At 44.4% G+C, this 24376-nt stretch overlaps 1 pseudogene; it reads right to left on the bottom strand.

Moving 5' to 3' along the window:
• Nucleotides 1-24376, bottom strand: part of LOC124788972 — a 181894-nt pseudogene that overhangs the window by 69719 nt on the left and 87799 nt on the right.

Raw genomic sequence — 24376 nt, 5'->3', positions numbered from 1 at the left:
CGGTGACTATGTTAATGGAATAGAAATGTTTGACGCTTAATGCGCTTGGAAGTCTTGTCTTGAAAGGCAAATTTTTCGACCATATTTTTAATTTCTTCTTTAAAACTGCAATGTACTGCTTTGAGAAATTCATGCCCGGCCACCGACGTTCAAGCGTGGAGAAGAAGGGGACCGGTTCACAAGGTCCTCCTGCAAACTGACTCAGCACTCACCCCGATGACGTCCCCGTAGAACATGCTGTAGACGGGGAAGCTGACGCCCACGACGAGCGCGCTGAGCGTCCCCGTGGCCAGCAGGCGCCACTCCGGGGCGCTGAGGCGCAGCACGGGCAGCACGCCCGCGTGGCCCATCGCCACCGCCTCCTCCTCGTCTTCTGCATCCTCCACCACGTCATCTGCAGCCACCCTGTCGCCCACCACGGAGGACGTGTCGCTGCGTTCACTCTGCAGCCTCTCCAGGACCGGCCGGTCGTCTCCTACACACATATAAAGCAGCTGACTACAAAATATCAAATGGCTCTGAGCACTATGGGACTTAATTGCTGTGGTCATCAGTACCCTAGAACTTAGAACTACTTAAACCTAACTAACCTAAGGACATCACACACATCCATGCCCGAGGGAGGATTCGAACCTACGACCTTAACGGTCGCGCAGTTCCAGACTGTAGCGCCTAGAACCGCTCGGCCACTCCGGCCAGCGCAGCTGACTACACAAATGAACGCAAGTCCCTTACAGATTTCTACGCAACAGGTTAATTGAATGGTATAAGTTATACTGCGAAGAGGAAATATTCTATTTAACCGAAATAAACATGTATTCCGAAAGCATGGTTTAAACAGATATTGGTATAAAATTTTCTCGGGCTTCCAGCCGTGTCAGCTGGTTAAAATCCCAAGAGCTTTCCGCGAGTTCTCCACGGCCATCGTAAAGTAGCAAAATGAATGTTGTGTCTCCGTGGAGCAGTTATATAACCGTGCTCCCGGCTATGACGTCAATGGTCGCTCTCTTCCTCGCCAAATATTTTCGTCTAGCGTCCGCTACGCCCGCGTCCAACTCGCGATGGCCGGGTCCCAGGCTGTGCTCAGCTGCAAAACGCCGTCCTTGCTGATGGTGTTTTTAGACATTTGTATTTATATGGCTTCTTTTATAACGGCTATTCCAAAATCCTCACGTCGTCATAAGGACAGACGTTTCGTCGAATAGAATTCGTTGTCAAAAAAATCGTTCAAATGGCTCTGAGCACTATGGGACTTAACATTTATGGTCATCATTCCCTACAACTTAGAATTACTTAAACCTAACTAACCTAAGGGCATCACACAACACCCAGTCATCACGAGGCAGAGAAAAATTCGTTGTCGATTTTCTAAAGCGTGTTCTGTTCAAAATAGTTCAAATCGTTGTGAGCACTATGGGACTTAACACCTGAGGTCATCAGTCCCCTAGACTTAGAACTACTTAAACCTAACTAACCTAAGGACATCACACACATCCAAGCCCGAGGCAGGATTCGAACCTGCGACCGGTTCCGGACTGAAGCGCCTAGAACCGCTCGGCCACATCGGCCGGCCGCTTGTTCCGTCGCGACAGATTTTTTTGAAAGGTCTGTCGTTATCAAGGCGAAGAGATTCTGGGATAGCATTGTAAAAGAAGCGATACAAATAAAAATATCCTGTAACACCATTAAAAATGACGGCGGTTTGCAGCTCAGCGCAGCCTGGGTCCCGGCCATAGCGTGAAGTGGCGGCGGCGGACACGGGATGAAAATATTACATCTGGTGGGGAAGGTACACTAGTGACGTCACAGCCAGCACCGCGGCTGTGTAACGGCGAGACCACGGCGACATGGCAGTCATTTAGCAGCTGACATTGGCCGAGGAGAGCTCTATCGACAGCTTGTGGAATTTTAACCACCTGGTGTGGCTGGAAGGCCGAGGAGATTTTATTAATTCATATCGCCGCGAAATTATGCATTCTTACAAACTGGTATTATGTTCGTTTTTACACATCTTATTGGAACGAATAAGCGTAGAAATAAGTGATGCAGTGGATTAAACATAGTAGACTATCTACCTAAGAAGCGGTACTGCACTTAAAAAAATTTGTGTTTGCTTCTTTAAATTAAAAGACACTAATTCAAAAGTGGGGTACCAGCAATCCATTCTACCTTTCTCAACACTTTCGAAACATCCCAAAAATTTTTGGCATGTATACATATTCACGCTTTTTTATGCTCAGAGAGGAGACAGTGGTTGTCATAAATTCTGGAAGATAAGGAAATACAAAAATGTTCAGGGAAATTCAGGGATTCAAATGTACAAGCCGCTAAGGAATGAAATAAATAGGGAGTGCAGGGTAGCTAAGACGAAATGGCTGCAAGAAAAATGTGAAGAAATCGGAAAAAAAATGATTGTCGGAAGGGCTGACTCAGCATATAGCAATGTCGAAACAACCTTCGCTGAAATTAAAAGCAAGGGTGTTATCATTAAGAGTGCGACGGAAATTCCACTGTTAAATGCAGAGGAGAGAGCGGATAGATGGAAAAAGTGCACTGAAGTCCTCTGTGAGGAGGAAGATTGGTTTGATGTGTTGGAAGAAGAAACAGGAGTCGATGTAGAAGTGATAGGTCTTCCAGTGTTAGAATCAAAATTTAAAAGAGTTTTGGAGGACTTAAGGTCAAATAAGACAGAAGGGATAAATAACATTACATCAAAATTTCTAAAATCGTTTGGGGAAGTGGCAACGAAACGACTATTCATGTTGGTGAGCAGAATGTATGAGTCTGGCGACATACCATCTGACTTTCGGAAAAATATCATCCACACAATTCCGAAGCCTGCAAGAGCTGGCAAGTGCGGAAATTATCGCACAATCAGCTTAACAAAAAAATGGTTCAAATGGCTCTGAGCACTATGGGACTTAACATCTATGGTCATCAGTCCCCTAGAACTTAGAACTACTTAAACCTAACTAACCTAAGGACGTCACACAACACCCAGCCATCACGAGGCAGAGAAAATCCCTGACCCGGCCGGGAATCGAACCCGGGAACCCTGGCGTGGGAAGCGAGAACGCTACCGCACGAACACGAGATGCGGGCTCAGCTTAACAGCTCATGCATCAAAGTTACTTATAAGAATAACAAACAGAAAAATGGAAAAGAAAATTGAGACGTTAGATCATGATCAATTTGGCTTTTGGAAAGGTAAAGGCACGACAGAACAATTCTGACGTTGTGGCTGACAATGAAAGCAACGCTAAAAAAAGTCAAGACACGTTCATAGGATTTGTAGACTTAGAAAAAGCGTCCGACAACGCAAAATGGTGCAAGATATTCGAATTCTGAGAAAAATAGGGGTAAAATATAGGTAGAGAGGGGTAATATACAATATGCACAAGAACCAAGAGGGAATAATAAGAGTGGGCGTACAGGAAGTACAAGAACACAGTGCTCGGATTAAAAAGGGTATAAGACAGGGATATAGTCTTTCGCCCATACTGTTCAATCTATACATCAAAGAAACAATGATGGAAATAAAAGAAAGGTACAGGAGTGGAATTAAAATTCAAGACTAAAGGATGTCGATGATACGATTCACTGATGAGATTGCTATCCTGAGTGAAAATGAAGAACAATTACATGATCTCCTGAACGGAATGAACAGTCTAACGAGTACAGAATATGGACTGAGAACAAATGGTAGAAAAACGAAAGTAATGAGAATCATTACTGATGGTCATGAAGTAGATGAAATTAAGGAATTCTGACATCTAGGCAGCAAAATAACCGATGACCGACGGAGCATGGAGGACGTCAAAACTAGACTAGCACTGGAAAAAAAGGCACTTCTGGCCAATAGATGTCTACTATTATCAAACATAGGCCGTAAAAAGTGTGTGTGTGAATTCCTAAGGGACCAAACTGCTGAGGTCATCGGACCCTAGACTTACACACTACTGACTTAATCTAACTTATGCTAAGAACCACACACACACCCATGCCCGAGGGAGGACTCGGGCCTCCGGTGGGAGAGGCACGCAGTCCATGTCATGGCGCCTCAAACCACGCGGCCGCAGTTTGAGGAAGAAATTTGTATGGTGGTGCAACATTGACTGTGAGAAAATACGAACAGAAGAGAATCGAAGCATTTGAGATATGGTGTTGCAGAAAAATGTTGAAAATTAGATGGACTGATAAGGTAAGGAATGAGGAGATTCTGTGCAGAATCTAAAAGGAAAGGAGTGTATGGAAAACACTGTTAAGGCGAAGGGACAGGATGACAGGACGTTTGTTAAGACATCAGTGAATGACATCCATGGTAATAGAGGGAGCTATAGAGGGCAAAAGCTCTGGAGGAAGACGAATATTGGAATACATCCAGCAAATAATTGAGGACATAGTTTGCAAGTTCTGGTCTGACATGAAAAGATTGGCACGGGGGAGTAATTCGTGGCGAGTCGCATCAAACCAGCCGAAGACTTATGATTAAAAGGAAAAAGACAGTGATTGAAGAGCATAAAGAGCGAAGGAGTCAATGGCGATGTGAGAGAAAGAGAGGGGCACAATGGCAGTGAAATATAGTTGAAGTAAGAGATCAGTGCAAGCAAAAGCATGAAGGATTATTGCCGGTGGGCAGGAATAAACTAAAGAGAAAGTGGAAGTGGATGACAGCAATGATAACGAAATGGCTCTGAGCACTATGCGACTTAACTTCTGAGGTCATCAGTCGCCTAGAACTTAGAACTAATTAAACCTAACTAACCTAAGAACATGACACACATCCATGCCCGAGGCAGGATTCGAACCTGCGACCGTAGCGGTCGCTCGGCTCCGGACTGTAGCGCCTAGAACCGCACGGCCACTCCGGCCAGCAATGATAACGAGCCACAAGAGTTTATGTCAGTGACAACGAGGAAGAGAGTGACAGAGAGAAGATACAGCAGCAATTGGAGGGAATGGATGAGATAGTAGCAGTAAGAGAGAGGAAGAGGGAGACAGTGACAGTGAGAGGAAACAATAGCAGTAGGACACAGTGACGGAGACTGTGGCAGTGGGACAGTGACAGTTATAGAGATGCAAAGAGATGGGGTGAATGAGTAAATGACAGTGGGTATGTTCGACTCGCAGCGATGAAGTAGTAGGTGTGAGCGAGTTGCAGTAAAGGGAGCTTGTGAGAGTGAGTTTTTTCTGCGTGTTATAAAGAGCTAGAATACGTGCTCATGCCAAAATTTTTGGGAAAGTTTTTAAATATGGTGACGAAGGTAGAATGAAGCAGCTGATTGTTCACTTTTTAATCAGTCTTTTAAAACAGTAGCATGTTAGCCTTTTTGTGCTCCTATAGCGGCATTTTTTCTCTGATAAGATCTATGTTCAATCACTGCATTCATTTAGTATCATCAAGAATCTAGTAGCGATTTAAAGAGGAGTTATCGTAAGAATCTAGCCTTAGTGAAGACAGAAGTCAGTCTGAGATTTATCGGACTCATCCCAAGGAACGGTGCGCTTATACAACCCAAGTATGATCAATTCTTCAATACTGTTTTGTTTGCCTCACGAAGAAGTATTAACGAAATAAGAAGAGCCAGGAGCAAAGGCTAGTGCCTTGGCTGACGCATGTACAAACAATTTTACTCCTGTGTCCGATCCAATAGACCACGAAGACGTGTCTCGAGGAGCGGCCACCTGGATTCCTAACGGCGAGGGCTGAGGATGACGCGATCGCACCAAACGCGGAGGGAAAGATGAGGATACAGCTTCAGCGCTTCAACCCGAAGAAAGTGGAAGACAACGAAGGGTTCGACAACGTGCTACTGAAAGAACCTGAAGCTCATCGAATGGCAGCCATTTTTAACAGCGTCTTGCCGTCCAGGTGGAAATGATATCACCCAAAAGAGCAGCAAGTAACTCCGGCTAGTGCAGAATTATCGGCCGGTCACCCTGCCCTTCCCAGCTGCCCCCTCCCAACCTCCTCACCCTTTCTCGAAATTTCAGAGAAGCTGCACGCCAGGCATCTCCTCGATCACGACTCTGTGGAAGGCCTCATAGGGAATGAACAGTTTGGCTTCCGGAGGGGCCATTCCATGACATCATAGCTGCGGTTACTGGTGGCGAAGACTCTGAGAGCCCTGGAGCTTCGCTAGTACTTTGGTGCCGTACTCCTTGGCGTTAGGTTCCGTTTTGTACTGCGGTCTTGTGCTCAGATCTTCTGTACACATGGTGTTGGCATCACTTGCTTCACTAATACTTCTCCAGAAGATAGTTCCGCTTTCATGTTGGCGACGGAAAGTCTGCAGATTGGCCTTCATGTAAACAAATTTGTGGTACTATCTTATGGGACCAAACTGCTTAGGTCATCGGTCCCTAAACTTACACACTACTTAATGTAACTTAAAATAACTTACGCTATGGACAACACACACACACTCATGCCCGAGGGAAGACTGGAACCTCGAAGGAGGGGGAGCCGCGCGGACCGTGACAAGACGCCCTAGAGCACGCGGCTATGCTGCGCGGCCTGGCCTTCACGTACAGGGGTCAAGCAGGGGTCGGTGTTCGGCCCTTTGAGCACTCATTTTTCTCATCCGACTTTCAGAAGGTGATGGCCTATAGCCGGTTTGTACGCCGATGACACAGCGCTGATGCTAGGTCGCCATCTCTAACTTGGTTCACGAAATGGCGACTTCAATGCCGCTTAGTCAGGCGCCGATTTCAAGAGAAGGAAGCTGCCTCCTAACTAGCCGCCTCGTCCATACCCAATGGTCCAGCACGGGAAAATACCTTGAAGGTGATTGTGGATAAGCATCTGATTTCGCTACCGCACATCCGGGACGATGAGTGTAGGGCGATGGTGCATTTCTGCGCACTCTACCTCCAGCACAATCGGGAATCTCTTCTCCCATCACTGCAATTAACCGCCGCTGCAAAAGATGAAGACCAACAGATCCATTCAACCCAGAGGACACTTCAACAAGTCAAGAACAAATCACAACTGTCCGACGCAAGATTTGAAGGAATAGATTGAGTGGCCAGCACTGAATCCGATCTATGTAGGTCTGCATTTCGAGTGCTTCCGAGAATGCGATATCATTCTAGCGACGATAAGGGTCGTAAATGGAGAAATTATGTTCCGGTGTAACGTTGGCCCGAAACGTAACAGCAGAGAAGGCTGTGAGACGACGTCAGCCAACAGAACGCTGACTAGCACGACACCACGACAGCAGCAGCACCTATGCGAAGAGAATATAAGCGCCTCTCCAGATAGCCTCGGCCGCAATAGAAGAGCCGCATGAGAAGACAGACACTAGAAGACGAGCCGTGATCTAAACGATTTAGCCGTGACTTGAGATCTATAGTAATTTCTTGCATGGAAATTGTATATATCGAAGGACATTACTTGCATGTCGCCATTTGCTTGCGACCCATCTTGTACATACACAAGTTAAACATTGTCAATTTAATTTATTGTTATAAACTCCATTAATAAGATCTGCTTGAATTGTTGACTGGCTATCCGAGAATACAGCTTCCTGGACACCCTATATTAGACGAGTGGGCAGGATCCCACAAATTCAATGACATAAAAGACTGACAAAGGACACGTTGTTATGGCTGAGCATCTGATAACCAACATCTCGCAAAAGGTGAAGACTGGCGGCTGCTCGCTTGCTACTATCGTGAACACGTTTCTTGTTACGCCAGGTAAGTGGTCTTGTACAGATACATCATTCAGATGAAGGCTGTTTCGAACATGTACCGCAGCACGAACGCAAGTCTGCGGTGCCAGTATTATCCACGGGACATGTGGTAGCAATGTAGGCACCGTGACACCTGTGGCCTGCGTCTTTTACCTCTACATAATTGATGTCTTCCCCGACAGAGCTTCCATCTTTCAGCAGGTCAGAATCGTGCTTCACTAATCTGAGTACTTTAACAGTAAGGTAGGGAATTCACGTTGATTTCTTGGCCGCCGAATTCGCCTAATCTCAAGTTGAGGGGACTCATTTGGGACGCTGTTCAACGCCGCCTCCACTCCTACGAACCCGCGACCATTAATTAACGGGAATAGCATCACCTGCATGTAGGCATCTGACGTCGTATACCTTCGGAAGCTTTACCAAGCTCTTGTCGAATCCGCCGGCCGGAGTGGCCGAGCGGTTCTAGGCGCTACAGTCTGGAACCGCGCGACCGCTACCGTCGCATGTTCGAATCTTGCCTCGGGCATGGATGTGTGTGATGTCCTTAGGTTAGTTAGGTTTAAGTAGTTCTAAGTTCTAGGGGACTGATGACCTCAGAAGTTAAGTCCCATAGTGCTCAGAGCCATTTGAATCTTGTCGAATGCGCACCACGCAGAATTGCTGATATATTGTGTTCCAAAGATAAACCAACGCGCAATTAAAAAAGTGTTCATAAGACTTTGACTCGTTAGTGTATGCTTCGTGCGCAAAAATAAGCAACGTCAGTTACTTTTAGGAAGTCAAAGTGAAGTTTCGTATTCACCACAAAATAAATAGTAAAGTCTGAAGCAAAGGTTAGTTACTCTGAATGTTATGTCTGAACGCAACTGTTTGCTGTAGAGTATATTTATTGATGCTGATAGCAATAGTAAAAGGAAAAAGATGAAAGCTTTTCCTCTTTTCCTATTCCTCTCTGATAGGATCAAAGTAGCAAACAAATTTCACGCTCCTTTCGGTGGCTGCAACGCTAACAATTGTGTGTCTAATGCTGTGTCCTATAAAGATGTCGATAATTTAAACTGAGATAATATGAACAGTCGAAGGATTAGAAATGCCTCCCCTTCCTTTTCGGATGGATCATCAAACTCGAGTGATGAAGTTTCCTCTACCACAAGGACGCGATCGAACTAACTCTGGGTTGTAGTGTTGTCGTTCAAGAACACGATAATTCCGGAAGCAGCATTTCACAGTTGTGTACAATTGTCGTTTTCAAAATATTTCGTTTTATATATAACAATTCAGGGTACTTACCTATGCGTTCGCCGGTTTCGTTAGTCTTCAGTTGAGTAGTGGCGAGCGCGTGGTAATGGCTGTTGAGCGCCATCAGCTGGTCGTGGCTTCCCTCCTCGACAACGACTCCTTCAGACAGAACAACGATCCTGTCCGCATTGCGTACCGTAGACAACCGATGTGCTATAATGATCGTCGTTCGCCCCCCGATGGCCTGAAATGTATTTTTTTTTACTTACAACTACTATGCAGCCTACTGTTTTCTGACTTCGGGTGAGCATACTGAAGTGGACTTCGATACAATTTATTTTTGTTCTTATGCAAATTACACTCATGCATTCAGATTGTACTACTCATGTGACTTGGAGTTCTCAGTTGCTCACGTATACTCACTGCACTATCGACGTGCTAAGTGATGTACGTGGAACTGTACAATACCGAGCAGAGCAGCGTGAAGTGGAACACCACGCAGTCATGGCACTGTTTTGGATGCTTTATTACCAATGTACATACATCCATAGATTCTGAGAGCTTATATGTGAAAGTTTCTTCATTTTTAACCGTTAGGAAAGAGGATTGTGAACTGTAGCGTGGGCATACTGATATTGAAGTTGATTACGAAAAAATGTCAAAAGCTACGAGAGCAGATGAACAATCAAGAAAGTATATGAGAGGATTCTGGACGATGCTCTTGTAAAACATTCTGTATTCTTTCTCTGACGTAGCAGTAACTATAGTCTCAGTTATTTACGGCACTTGTAATTAGAGATGATATACTCCCTCTGTTTTTCATCTGTTATAGCAGTTTCTGTCGTCTTCCGAGTGGACCACCTCCAAGATAAGTCCTACTTTGTTCGAATTTAATTTCCCACATCATAATAATTATAACAGAAGGAGTAATTTGCACACAGACTTCCATCAAATTTGGAGTAATTTCCATTCAAAACACAGCGAGTTACATCAACACAGTATTCTAGGTGGGGCATGTGACTAAAACGCCTGAAGCTGTACTAGAAAGAAATCGTGTAAAGTATACTGTTTGACACAGTGGTTGCCACTTGACATACGTTATGATGCTACAGATATCAAATGCAATTTTTAATTGATTTTAACTCAGTTTTCGTGCTTGGTCAAGAAATTTTCTTCTTGCCCTAGTAATGTTGGGTACGATGAATGTGTTCAGCGATGAATTTGTGGCAATGTATTGTTGACGAGTGCTCCGCTTGAGTAACCAGAAGCCAATAAATAAAAAAATGGACAATATTAGGATTATATAGAAGGTATGGGTTGGTTATTTTAGGGCTCATACACTGTCAGATGGAACCATGCGACGTTATTAACGTTTACATAATACCTTACTGAGAAACCCGGCGTTACGACGGTCAGGATATATGGAACGGGAGGAGAGCACCATGCATACACACACATATCTCATTAAGGATATTATTAACTAAATTATCATGTTAGGAAGGTAGTTTGGGTGCGATGCGCGGAAGTGCGAGAGTGTGATGTGCAAAATATCCACGAAATGCGGATCATTAAATACTCTTAGGGAAAGTTAAATAATATATTACTTAGGAGCTTTACCGCATGTGTGAAAATATTTTTATTGTTTCATTCATGGGGCAACGTTCCACCCATACAGCGTTTCGTAAGTCAAAGAATATACAGACCGTAGCGGTCGCACGGTTCCAGACTGAAGCGCCTAGAACCGCTCGGCCACCAGCGGCCGGCTAGAAGATGACAAGTGCAGGCTTAAATGCGAGCGGTAATAGAGGATGCAAAACTAAAATATTCGTATTAATGGCTTCAGAAATTTATTTCCATCTTCAAGTATGAAAATTAATCAAAAAACAGTTTCGTAACGGTGTATAAAGTCAAGTTATTTGCGCTTTTAATTTCGTGAAATGGTATCCAATATGTCAGTGAAGTATATGTCATCTCTTCCACCATGTGACGACTGTGTATGTGTGTGTGCGTCTTAAACCAAAGTATGTGGAGGTAACGTGGTAACCGTATTAGACGTGGACGTAAGTTGCTCGCCGCTCACCCTGTCTAGCGCTGCCTGCACCTTAGCCTCGCTGCCGGTGTCCAGAGCAGAGGTGGCCTCGTCCAGCAGCAGGATCTTGGGGCGGCGAACCAGCGCCCTGGCGATGGCGATGCGCTGCTTCTGGCCGCCCGACAGCTGGGCCCCGCGCTCACCTACCAGCGTGTCGTAGCCCTGTGCACGGTAAGCGAAGGGAGAAAAATAAGAGTTTAACGTCCTGACGGAGCACAAGCTCGGATTTAAGAGAGGATGGGGAACGAAATCGGTTGTGCCCTTTTCAAAGGAACCATCCCGGATTTTCCCTGGAGAAATTTAGGGATAACACAGAAAACCTAAATCCGGATGGCCTGACGAGAATCTGAAACGTCGTCCCAATCCAGTGCGCTGACCGCTGCGCCACCTCGCTCGGTCTGCGTCCAGTACATGGAAGGTCTGCTTTAGGTGCAGCGAAGAAACGCCTGACACGCAAAAGTTTAGAACTCTAAAGTAAGAGAAATTTGGGCATGTTGGTATTCCCTCGCTCTATTTGCAGATGGAATTGGAAACGTTATGACTTACGAGGTTACAAGTACCCTCCGCCATGCAACATAGGGTGCAAATGGTTCAAATGGCTCTGAGCACTGTGGGACTTAACATCTGAGGTCATCAGGCCCCTAGAACTTAGAACTACTTAAGCCTAACTAACCTAAGGACATCACACACATCCATGCCTGGCAGGATTCGAACCTGTGACCATAGCGGTCATCTGGTTCCGGACTGAAGCGCCTAGAACCGCTAGGCCACTACGTCCGGCGCAACATAGGGTGCCTCGCGAATATGTTTGTAGATGTAGATGTAGATGTAACAGACTGATCGCACACGTGATGGCTGCAGTTAGAAATGTACAATTTATTTTATTTTATTTTATTTTATTTTATTTATTTATTTTTTTTGGTTTGATGTCATCTACCGATGACCTGGCACCTACTTTCTAAGACAGGTCATATTTTCACAACATGAAATTGTACATGTACAGAATGTTCTTATTTATAATAAGGATTAAAAATGTTGCAGCTTAAAATACTTATAGACTTAAAAGAAATTAAGAAATGAAAATCTTTAAAAATTAAAGATCCATGAACAGAAAATACAAATTTAGGAAGATAGAAAAGAGTTTATGACATATTATCACTTTATGGCATGTTATAAATTTAGAGAAATTTTCTAAAATAACATGAGTCTTGTATTTAAGGAGGATAAATACAAGATAATAAGAAAGTACACAGATTTGAATTAGAGATACCGTCACCTAGTTACCTTGGGTTTGAGGGCTTGGCAGCTTATCGTGCCTGTACAGGTAGCGTATAAAATATATTTTTAATATACATCGAATAAATTTACGTGTACAGATTATATTTGTATTACTTGTATTTTACATTTGTTACAGGTCATATGTGCTTTACACAGGGCATAATCAGTACTTTATTTGTGTATCTTTGACTCATTATTTCTGCAAGTTCTGTGCTTGGTGTTTGTGGTGTCTCTAAGGTGAAACATTATCTAAGCTTCAGTAACCAGTTGCATGATTTTGATTACAGGTATTATTTTACCTAAGCTTAATAAATAATTATATCACTTAAATTACACATATTACTCAAGACTTTTCCACATGTATTAAAATTACAGTTAATCCATGTCTGCGTTCCTTAATTTCGTCTTCTGAGTCTGTTTCTGTGTTTGTGTCTGGGTCTGTATCATTTCAAGAATCCTGGATCGTTGAGCGCCCTACAAGCCCGTGTTTGTCTGTTACCTCACATTTGCGAATTTGATTGCTCTTGTTTCCATAATTTGTGTAACGTACGTGACACTTTACCGGCTATGTAAGGTACGTGCTACATTATCGGTTAGATCATTATGTCATTCAGTATACCCCAATCGTTCGACTGTCGTAGAATTTGTGCTACGTTGTCATATTCAGTTCGTGCTCGTATGTGTGTGAGTCCGTCACAGTGTAAAGTGAATGTTCGGGAGTTCATAGTTCTCCGCAAGTGCACTTGGGTGTTCTGCTGAGACCGAACAAGTGGAGGTGCTCTAGGTATGGATCATAGTCACTGAGAAAAGGGACCACGCCAACTGCGGGACCTGTAAGTTTTAGCCTTACTCGTTCCTTGGTGTTTGGGAAAAAGGCGTAGACGTGACGCCCCTTCTCTGTCGAGACCCATTCTCTTCTGCGAGGTATCATTTCAGCAGCGGTATAGTTGGGCCTTTCCGTGATATCCTCTCCTATAATTTCAAATATCTTGTCGTGTCTGCCTTTCATCAATCAGTACATTGCTGCTCTTTGACCGACAGTTACATCAATGGGGCACAGTCTCATCACCCGCATAGTACCTCTGCCTTGTTGAGCCAAGGCACCCACCATCCCGAGCTGAACATTTCTTCACCCTGGGCCCAGACGGTCGCTGAAACCATACTATGTATTCGAATAGTGCGATACGATATGCACGTATTGTCTTTATGGGCAATCTGTGTTTTGTACTACTTAGTTTTGCTAATTTATGTACTATTTTCATTGCTTTATCAGTTGTAATTCTGACATGTTCAGTATATTTTAGTTTGTCGTCAACGTGCAAACCTAGATATTTTATCAGTCTATTGCGCCGGAAGTTTGTGTTATATAGCTGATGCTTGGGTTTCTTTTAAGTTCGCCTTAGTATACGATTTTATTAGCTGCAGTTGTTAGTTTATCATTGGTGCCTACGAGGACCTGCACAGCGTATTGCTAAAAGCGTCTTCTTGAGATAACAGATACAACTACGAGCGCATCATCAGCATACGCTACTATCCTCTTTGCCCCGTCATCTCTGTCTAGGTTGTCTATCAGCGGCATATTCTAGAAGAAAAGCAAATGGAGTCTATCAGCGGGTCAATAGCGATGACCCAGAACATGGGTCACTGCTCAATAGCAATGACTCAGATCGTGGGTCCACATATGGATACCTTTCGGCATCCTTTAGTGATTTTCTTGACACCTCTTCAGTGGCCTGCTCACATTCTACAACTCTGTCTCTGCAGAAATATAGAAAGCTGATATATGAAGCTGTTGTGATTTGCATTTGTCTTAACTTTGCGATTACACAGACCACGAAAGGTTGTCAAAAGCACCAGATGTATCAATTAATATTGCCACCACATATTTTCCCTATGTGCTGCCCTATTTTTTGCACCGTCAATAAACTTGCTTGGCCGGAACCCATAATAATGTGGACTGAGGCCCAGAAGCGGTCTGTGTGACTGCAGTCTGTCACACAGTAGTTTCTCCTGGACCTTGCGTGGTACAGTCAGTAGAGAGGTCGGACTATATGATTTTGGGTCTAATGAGTCCTTGTCCTCTAATTTTTTGTCAATTACTGAATTGAGCGTCTTCCAACAAGCGTATATTTATTCCCTCTTGCTGTAAAGAGTCATTAAATATGTCCCTCAGGTAGGGGACGATCTGTTGTCGAGCAAATCTAATGGTTTCTGAGTGGACTCCATCTGGGACCGAAGCTTTTTTGTCCTTAAGTTTCGTTATTGCCAGCGCGGCCTCCTCACGAGCGAAAGGAGCAGTGATTGTGATGTTCTTGTGAACGGTCATCGTCTGGCAGTAGCATGTTTAGCAGATACTTTACCGAGTATCTCCAGCTCTGCGTCATGTACCGTTTTGTCGCTATGATATTAGCTTAACCGTTGGTGTTTCAATTCTCTCAGTTTATATTTTGAAGGGCTCTCCCTATATGTTACTATGTAAGTTTGTCCTGACAAAATTGTCCCATCGGTCCTACCTTGTTTTTGTAATTCATCTTTGTATCCCCGTTCGGCTTCAAGGTACTGTTCTTCTTCTTGTTGTCTTTGCTCGTTGATAGTATCGTCTTTTATCACATGAGTCTTCCTTTCTTTTGTTAATAATGTCGACCATGGTATACTTTATTTACGTATGTTATTGATTAATGGATTATAGCGATTTGATCTCTCTGTAACAGGTCGGTTAATATGTATATTCTCTAATCAACGCTTCGTCGGGCAGTCTGCAAGTGGAATTTTTCTATAGTATCTTTTAATGTCTGCCAGTTTACCCCGCTCAGCAGCAATCGCGGATGTTGTAGAGTGAGTGTGGTTGTACTTCGTGTGTAGTAATCTGTATAATTTTTACATTGTGATCGCTGAGCGTTGCTCTGTCATGTACTTGCCATTCAGCGGTATGTGTTACAAATGTTATGTTTGTTAATGAAATGTCTAGTTTACTGATACCTCCGACATTTCCACGGTATGTCGGGGCTTGCCCTGCCTTATTGAGCATAAAAAGGCTACACTCCCTTATGATGTCCGTTGTTACTTGTTCTCTGACTTCTGCTCTATCAGCACGCCCGAGTGCTGGGCTTGCGTTAATGTCGTCGAGGATGAGTAATCTTTTGCACCTGGAGAAACTTGTTATTTCCCTAACTGTACCTGCAAAGGGTTCAATGTCATACGAGTAATGTGCATATCATGATGTGACTATCCATGATTCCACTCCCAGTGTAATTTCTGCTATTACAAAGTGTTCAGCACATAGTTGTGTTATTTTTATCACTATAACTCGTGTATTTGCTACCAGGAATGCTGCGTTCGCCTCCATTACCCCTATAATTGCCATATATTGTGTTAGGAGACCAGGTAATTTACCTGTTCTGTGTGTGTTTTTATTTGACTATAGATTTAATCAAACAGTAAACAATTCATTGTAGACCAAATTACTGTGCCACAGTCTCATGTCATAGTATTTGTCTTTTATTGATCACTACCTGCTTATTATTTATTTAATTATTCGCTAACGTCCGTGATAATCAGTCTCCTTAATAAGTGGTTTACACAAATTTACGATTATTGTGGATTAATCAGATTTATTGTTACCAATGCCTCATGACGTCTAGCCCTTGCCACAAAATTTTGGCTGACAACCAGATAGCCATTTTCGTGTGAGTAATTACTAATGTTCTATATCATAATTTAATAATATTAAAATGCAATAAATCACGTGAAGATGACTGCCTGGGTGTCTGCCGGAACGCCGCGGCTTTCTCCGAGGATTAACGTAAAGCAGAAAGTACAGTCTTACCTGCGGTAGCTTAGAGATGAATCCGTGGGCATTGGCTGTCTTGGCAGCCTCCTCGATGTCCTCCATGGTGCAGTCGTCTCGCCCGTAGCGGATGTTCTCCGCGATGGTGGTCTGGAAGAGCACCGGCTCCTGGCCCACCACGCCGATCTGCGAGCGCAGCCAGCCCACGTTCAGCGTCCTCAAGTCACGACCGTCCAGCTCCACCTGCCAGCCCACAGGAGACTCTTGTATCCATAACGTACACACACTTCTGCATATCATAATGCCGGGTGATTCAAAAAGAAACAAAGGATTTCAGTTTTTTACCACAGACAAACAGTAAAAGATAGAAACGCATTGCGCATGTCACTGGCTAGGGGAAGGGCCAAAGTATTGACACAGCTGCGCTCTTGTTTGCTTGTAACAACATACCGAGTATATCACAAGAGAAACCGCTTGTTTATCGGAATTTACTCGAAGTCAACAGATTGTTCAAGTGAAACGTGCCTTTCGCCGTTGATTCAGCAAGAAGCTGCCTTTGCACGCTCATACAAAATTCTTGCATGTTAGTTGCATACGGAAATGAAGAAGCACTGGTCGGCCACGCACGTCTGTTGAAATTGTCGAACATATCCGAGATGCTTTCAACGACGAGCAGTCCAGAAACTTCCACTTCCTCAAACAATGGTGTGGTGTGTTCTGAAACGACTCCTGCGTGTGACGCCTAACAAGTTGCAGGTACTGCAGCAATTGTGTCCCGGCGTCCATAGCAGAAGGCACGAATTTTGCAAGTCCGTTCTCCAGGTTATGGCAGAGGACGCTTTCCCCGAACGGCTCATTGTTTCGGACGAATAGTTCATCCCTCGGGGAAAGTAAACCGCCTAAATGCAAGAATTTTGCCGGCCGGTGTGGCCGAGAGGTTATAGGCCCTGCAGTCTGGAACCGCGCGACCGCTACGGTCGCAGGTTCGAATCCTGCCTAGGTCATGGGTGTGTGTGATGTCCTTAGGTTAGTTAGGTTTAATTAGTTCTAAGTTGTAGGGGACTGATGACCTCAGATGTTAAGTCCCATAGTGCTCAGAGCCATTTGAACCATTTTATTGTAAGAATTTTGCTGTCACATTATCTGGCGGCGTCATCGAATATGAAAGACTCGCCAGAAATGTGCCGTTTCTGTTCACGGAGTTTACAGAACTTTCGTTTCCTCAGCTTCGCGAAGACTCCAATGATTTCAAAACATGGTTCAAATGGCTCTGAGCACCATGGGACCTAACTTCTGAGGTCATCAGTCCCCTAGAACTTAGATAACTACTTAACTAACCTAAGGACATCTCACACATCCATGCCCGAGGCAGGATTCGAACCTGGGACCGTAGCGGACGCGCGGTTCCAGACTGTAGCGCCTAGAACCGCTCGGCCTGCAATGATTTCATTTTTATGCACGACGGCTTCCCACCTCACTTTCACCTTGACGACCGGCGTTAACGACACCAACACACAGGGTTGGATTGTAAGAGGCGGACAACAAGAGCTTGTTCATTTATTTTGGCTTCTCAGCTCACCAGACCTCACGCATCGCGATTTTTTCTGTAGGCATACCTGAAAGACAGCCTTTATCCCACTTACGGCAGCTTCTCTTCAGCATCTGGGAAATCGAATTGTTGACCCTGTCGACTCAATAAACAGGAACCTGCTGAAGCGTGTGATGAAATTCACTACAGTTTCGATGCTAATGTTGAGTGTATGGTACAGTGTCTGTGCGAACAAATAACTTGGAATCTTCCTCAATCCAGTGACGTGCGCAATGCGTTTCTATCTTCCATAATTCATTTATAATAAACAACGGAAATCTGATCTTTCTTTTTGCCTCGCCCTGTACATTGTCAACGGAGTTGTAAGAAGGTTAGAGTTTCCCGTTTCGTGCGTATCGAGTTCTTAGAAACTATGAACAAGTCTAGATTGGTAATAACATGAAAGGACTGCGGCATTGTTAAAGGAAGCATCCCAGCATCCACATCAAGTGATTTAGGTTCGTATTTACCGCAGAATGTGTTGCGCAGTGTGAACCTGTTCGTACAGCTTACTGTGAAACGCACTGCCTTGCGACGCAGGGCAATGATGTAGACCCAGTTCAGATCCACGCGCTGAACATCGAGTGTTGGTATGTTAACCGGCCAGGCTGAACCTGTGTTCGGCGCTTTTATAGGATCGTACGGCAAGTACTTGGCTAGAACATTGCAATATTATATAACGTTGATTTCAGAATCTTATGGAAAGCGCTACAATTGAAAAAAGCCGCTATAACGCATATGCGAAGACTACAGAAAATGGAACAACAACGCCCCAAGGTAGGATAGGATAACAGGGGAACTGATCAAAGAGCGAGGTGAGTGCTTCTACTAAAAAAGGTATAAACTGATTCAGATGATATGATAGAATGAGATATTGACAGAAGAAGTGAAATTGGCCATGAAATACCCGATATACAAGGAGTGAAGCCAAATGGAATGTGGTAGCTGCAGAGGTATCAGCTTGCTGGAAATAACCTAGAAAGTACTGTCTATCATTATCCTTAAAAAATTACAACCGTTCACAGAGAACAACATACAGAAATACCAAGCTGGCTTTTGAATAAACCGATCGACAATTGATCACATTTTCAGTTTAAGACAATTGTTGGCAAAACACTGGGAACGCCATAAACATATTTATAGTTTGATCGTCGATTTTCAATGTGCATACGACAGTATGCACGGGAATTTTCTATGCAATGCACTGCGTGACTTCAGAGTTCCCAAGAAGCTAATGACAATCGTGCAAACTTGTACGAGTGGACAAAAGGCAGCAGTGCTTTTCCGAGGGGTCAAAAATGGCTCTGAGCACTATCAGTCCCCTAGAACGTAGAACTACTTAAACCTAACTAACCTAAGGACATAACACACATCCATGCCCGAGGCAGGATTCGAACCTGCGACCGTAGCGGTCGCGCGGCTCCAGACTGTACCGCCTAGAACCGCTCGGCCACTCCGGCCGGCTCCGAGGGGTCACATCAGAAACTTCGAGACACGCCTGAGAGAAGGGGATGCTCTCTCTTGTGTTCTGTTCGGAGTAATATTAGTGAAAATAATAACGGAATGTAGGCAACAGGAGTGGGTTACAGTAAATATGGATGGTAACTTTCAATTTCTCACATTTGCAAATCATGTTGTTCTACTAAGTGGGTCGAACCATGAGTTGAAAGGAATGTACCAGAAAATGGACAGCTACCTACGGAAGGTTGGGCTGAACATGACTTCATGCAATTAGGAAGAAGACAAGAGCAGCAAGTTTCTCTTGAAACAGATGGCATGACGTTCAAGAGAGTTCTCCAGTACAGATACTTCGGATCTTCATTTACCAGTGACTACAGAATAGAAATGCACATCATGGAAAGAACAACAATGGGAATGAAATGCATGTGTTCCCTCAGGAAGGAGCTCAGCTCAAAATTGATAAAAACGAACAGAAAAATGAGAGTACACAGCAAAGTGATAACCCAGAAATCAACCACAGTTCAGAAACGCGGAACACGACTAAGCTGAGAAGGAAAAATTATTAATATCTGAAAGAAGAGTAATGAAGGAGATACGGGAATAAATCTTCGACAAAGGAGAATTTAGCAGCAAGAAGAATGAGCCAATCTACCTCTTGATGCGTAGCAACAATCTTACAGAAGCTGAAATGCAGAAGAATTGATTGGGCGAGCCATGTATCCCGTATGCCAGAAGAAAGACCGGTGAAGAAGGCACTGGATAGGAAACCAAACACCAGACGCCCCTTAAGACGACTACGGCAGCGCTGGAGGAAGACCTGGGGAAGGACCTGGCAGCCCTGAGGACTGAAGACACCTGTTGGAACTGAGCACAAAATGCGAAGGAACTGAGGCAGTTTCTGCTAGCAGAGGGTGTCTGCTGGCCTTGTGATAGCTGTGTATGTACGTACGTACGTATGCGGAACACATATAGGCTTTCGTAAAAATTACTGTCAGTGTGAATTTGAACCCACAACTGGATACGTGAGGATTGCCAGATGAAGATGTAGGGCCTCAGTATGTAAATATAACATAATAGTCGATGTATGCATCAGGTGGCGAAGCCAAGTGGGAAAGCCCTCGGACAGTAGTCGGCCATTGACTGCTGCTGAAACGTAAGTACTGGTAGAAAGAGTTTCTTGTCTCTGATAGTCAGACAGGCTGCTGTATGACAATATACCGTCGATCGCCACGAAGACTCGGGCGAAGCAAAACGAAACATTTGTAATTGTCCTGCACAGTTGTTTTATGTGTGTGGAACGATACCTACACGATACAAAAGCCCCATCTTTGACATTGCTGACCTCAGAAACCCGAATTTTTGTGTAGTCTCCGATACGCTGTGGTCCATGCGTTTTGAGCCCACGTTCAAAGTCGGTTAACTCGCGACGTGCTACCGTCGTCACTACCATACCTCTCAGACACAGCGTGTAAACTCACGCTGTACACCGAGTATATCTAAAAAGGCAAACCATCCCTCAATCTTTAGCCCTTAGTTCATTCAAATCCCACTTCTACTCACTTTAATATATCTCTACAAGACGTAACTGCATGGATGTGCGGAACATAGGGCTGAACGTATCAAGTGACCCTAGAGGCGATTGTTATCTACAGCGTTACAACTAGAACGTACGCGTTTGTCGTGTCTGTTCTTTCGGACATATCCAAAGTCACTGTGAATCTAGACACAATGGAATTAAAGAAGTTAGCTGCCTTTGACGTAAATCAATTTGCGCTGGACTGGGATTAGAAACCGGGACTGCTGCTGAACACTGGACACAGTGGTCATGGCAGCTGCACATACTGCTCTAACACGCCTCCCGTCAGACTCAAAATCTCAATTTATCCACACGCTACTGATGTGTTGCCACTTGCACATTATCCCCATTACTCGTGGCGTTTCGTCGGTTCCCTTAAGTGCTCGAGATTGGTGTACGTCTGCAACGAAGAAGGGATCATTGGCCCTCCTCGCCTACATACGTAGTACCTGTCCTTTAAGACAGTCCGAAAGAATAGATACCATCTTTGATCCAGCAGCCGTTATGAATCAAATCACAAAGGAATTAAAGACATTAGCAGCCCGTGAGCATTGATTTAAATCAATAGGGAAAGTTGAAAATTTGTGCTGGACCGGGATTCGAACCTGAGTCTCCTGCTTACTAGTGAAATACGCTGACTACTGTGCCATCCGCACACAGCGGACATGTCTTGGAAAGCAGACATCACGTATATAATTAAGGTGATGGCTGACAACGTTCCCTTCAGTGCCGGCCCGAGTGGCCGAGCGGTTCTAGGCTTTACAGTCTGGAACCGCGCGACCGCTAGGGTCGCAGGTATGAGTCCTGCCTCGGGCATGGATGTGTGTGATGTCCTTAGGTTAGTTAGGTTTAAGTAGTTCTAAGTTCCAGGGGACTGATGACCTCAGCAGTTAAGTCCCATAGTGCTCAGAGCCATTTGAAACATTTGAGCCCTTCAGTGCAGATGCACACCAAGCTCGACCTCTTACGGAAATCGGCGAGATGCTGCGACTAATGAGGCTAATGAACAGGGCAATTACATCAGTGGTGTGTGACACAAGTTTAGAATCTGGGTCTGACACCAGGTGTGCTAGGGTAGTCCATACAGTTGCGCTGACCATTGTGTCCGGTTGGTGTAGTGGTCAACGCGTCTGCCTTAGTGAGTGGGAGACATAGGTTTGAATACTAGTCCGGTGCAAATTTTCAACTTTCCCCATTGATTTAAATGAATACCATTATATTAGCGATTCAGATTACTATTAATACCTCAGATTGGTTCATACTTGTCAACTGTCCTATGAAATACTCACTGATCCCAGGCGAGGATCGTAGAATCTTTGAATAAGCTGGATGCACGTGGACTTCCCACAGCCGGAGCAGCCGACAAGAGCCACCGTCTCGCCAGCTTTGACTTTCAGGTTGAGGCCTTGAAGAATCTGAAACCAGAAAAGCACTTCAGGAAAATCTTAGTATGGTGTTGGCCCAGCTTCCACTCTCGCAGGCATAAGTTCAGTCAGGTGCTGAAAGGTTTCTTTTGGAATGGCAGCCCATTCTTCACGCAGTGCTGCACTGAGGAGAGGTATCGATGTCGGTCGGTGATGCCTGGCACGAAGTCGGGGTTCCAAAACATCCCAAAGGTGTTCTACACGATTCAGGTAAGAACTCTGTGCAGGCCAGTCCATTACAGGGACGTTATTGCCGTGTAACCACTCCGCCACAGGCCGTGCATTATGAACAGGTGCTCGATCGTGTTGAAAGATGCAATCGCCATCCCCGAATTGCTCTTCAACAATGGGAAGTAAGAATGTGCTTAAAACATCAATGTGGGCCTGTGCTGTGATAGTGCCACCCAAAACAACAAGGGATGCAAGCCCCCTCCATGAAAAATACGACCACAGCATAACACCACCGCCTCCGAGCATTACTGTTAGCACTACACACGCTGGCAGATGACGTTCATCGGGCATTCGCTATAACCACACCCTGCCATCGGATCGCCACATTGTGAACGGTGATTCGTCACTCCATACAACGTTTTTCCACTGTTCAATCGTCCAATGTTTACGCTCCTTGCACCAAGCGAGGCGTCGTTTGCCATTTACCGGCGTGACGTGTGGCTTATGAGGAGCCGCTCGACCATGAAATCCAAGTTTTCTCACCTCGCGGCTAACTGTCATAACACTTGCAGTGGATTTTGATGCAGTTTGGAATTCATATGTGATGGTGTGGATAGATGTCTGCCTATTACATATTGCGACCCTCTTCAAGTGCCGGCTGTCTCTGTCAGTCGAAAGTCGAGGTCGGCCTGTACGCTTTTGTGCTGTATGTGTGCCTTCACGTTCCCACTTCACTATCACATTGGAAACAGTGAACCTAGAGATGTTTAGGAGTGTGTAAATCTCGCCTACAGACGAATGACACAAGTGACACCCGGTATCCTGACCCTGTTCGAAGTCCGTGAGTTTCGCGGAGCGCCCCATTCTGCTCTCTCACGATGTCAAACGTTACTCAGGTCGGTAATAGGGAGTACCTGCCAGTATGTGGAAGCACAGTTTACCTAATACGCGAAACGTATGTTTTTTCGGGGTGTCCGGATACTTTTGATCACATAGTGTATTTCTCTCTTTCATAATAACTGAAATAACAATATTAGAGAAAACGTTTGCTTGTGATCGTTACTGTGTTTAGATAAGTAGTTTCTTACGTGTTTGAAAACAGCACGTTGTAGCAACTTTTCTATTCGTCACTTTAATCCAAGCGTTTTTAAAACTGGACGTAAGATGATGCAAAACAAAGGTTATAACATACACTACTTACGTACCGGACAAAAATAGTAAATAGAAGGTATAGAATAGTGCAACAAATCAGTTGCGGCAAACAAGGGCTTCCCTAGTCGAACTTTTGAAACTGTTCGTGCGAATACGAGTTCAGGATCTGCTCCGGATACTACTCGTCTTAATGGATATGACAGTGAAGCTTCACGACTCAGACAACTTCAGTGAATAAAACAGTAATCTTTCAATTATTATTTGTCTTACCTGAACTCGCCGCCGTGACGGGTATTCAAAGTGGACGTTCTTGAAGGTGATATCCCCACGAGCGTAGTGTGGCTTGTCCCCCTCATCAGACAGACTGCTGATGTGCGACTCGCGGTCTATTACAGCAAATATCTTGGCAGCAGCGCCTCTAGCGGTAGAGAAAGCCTCAACGCGAGAAGTCACCGAATAGAACACCCACGTCCCATTCATAACGGAAAAGAAAATCTGTATGGAAAAATAAAAATCCATCCATTAAAGACAGAAATTATCTGTCCGGCTTCCCAAATCCTCACAATAATAATTAATTCATCTTACATAGTATTTAAACTTACATGATACACAGCATGCATAATAATTAATTCCTACAGTACCGGTTTTCTAAATGTGTCCAACAGTATTCAACTTACTCCTTCCAAACATTCCATTTAATTGATGAGAATGTCTCACTTGCGGTTTTATACGAACTGTATCAAATTATTCTGATAGTAATTGCGCATCTCTGGTACTAATGCTATTGGGAAACTTGCGCACTTACTTTATATTTGTGACATCGCTTGACCAAGGCCATTCACCTTAAGACATCATCAGTCCTATCAGTGACGCCACACTTGTAGGTGACTTTATAATTCCTATCAGTGGGAAGC

Source organism: Schistocerca piceifrons, chromosome 3, assembly GCF_021461385.2.
Source record: "Schistocerca piceifrons isolate TAMUIC-IGC-003096 chromosome 3, iqSchPice1.1, whole genome shotgun sequence".
Taxonomy (NCBI): Eukaryota; Metazoa; Arthropoda; class Insecta; order Orthoptera; family Acrididae; genus Schistocerca; species Schistocerca piceifrons.
This window is presented reverse-complemented; position numbering and strand designations above follow the sequence as displayed.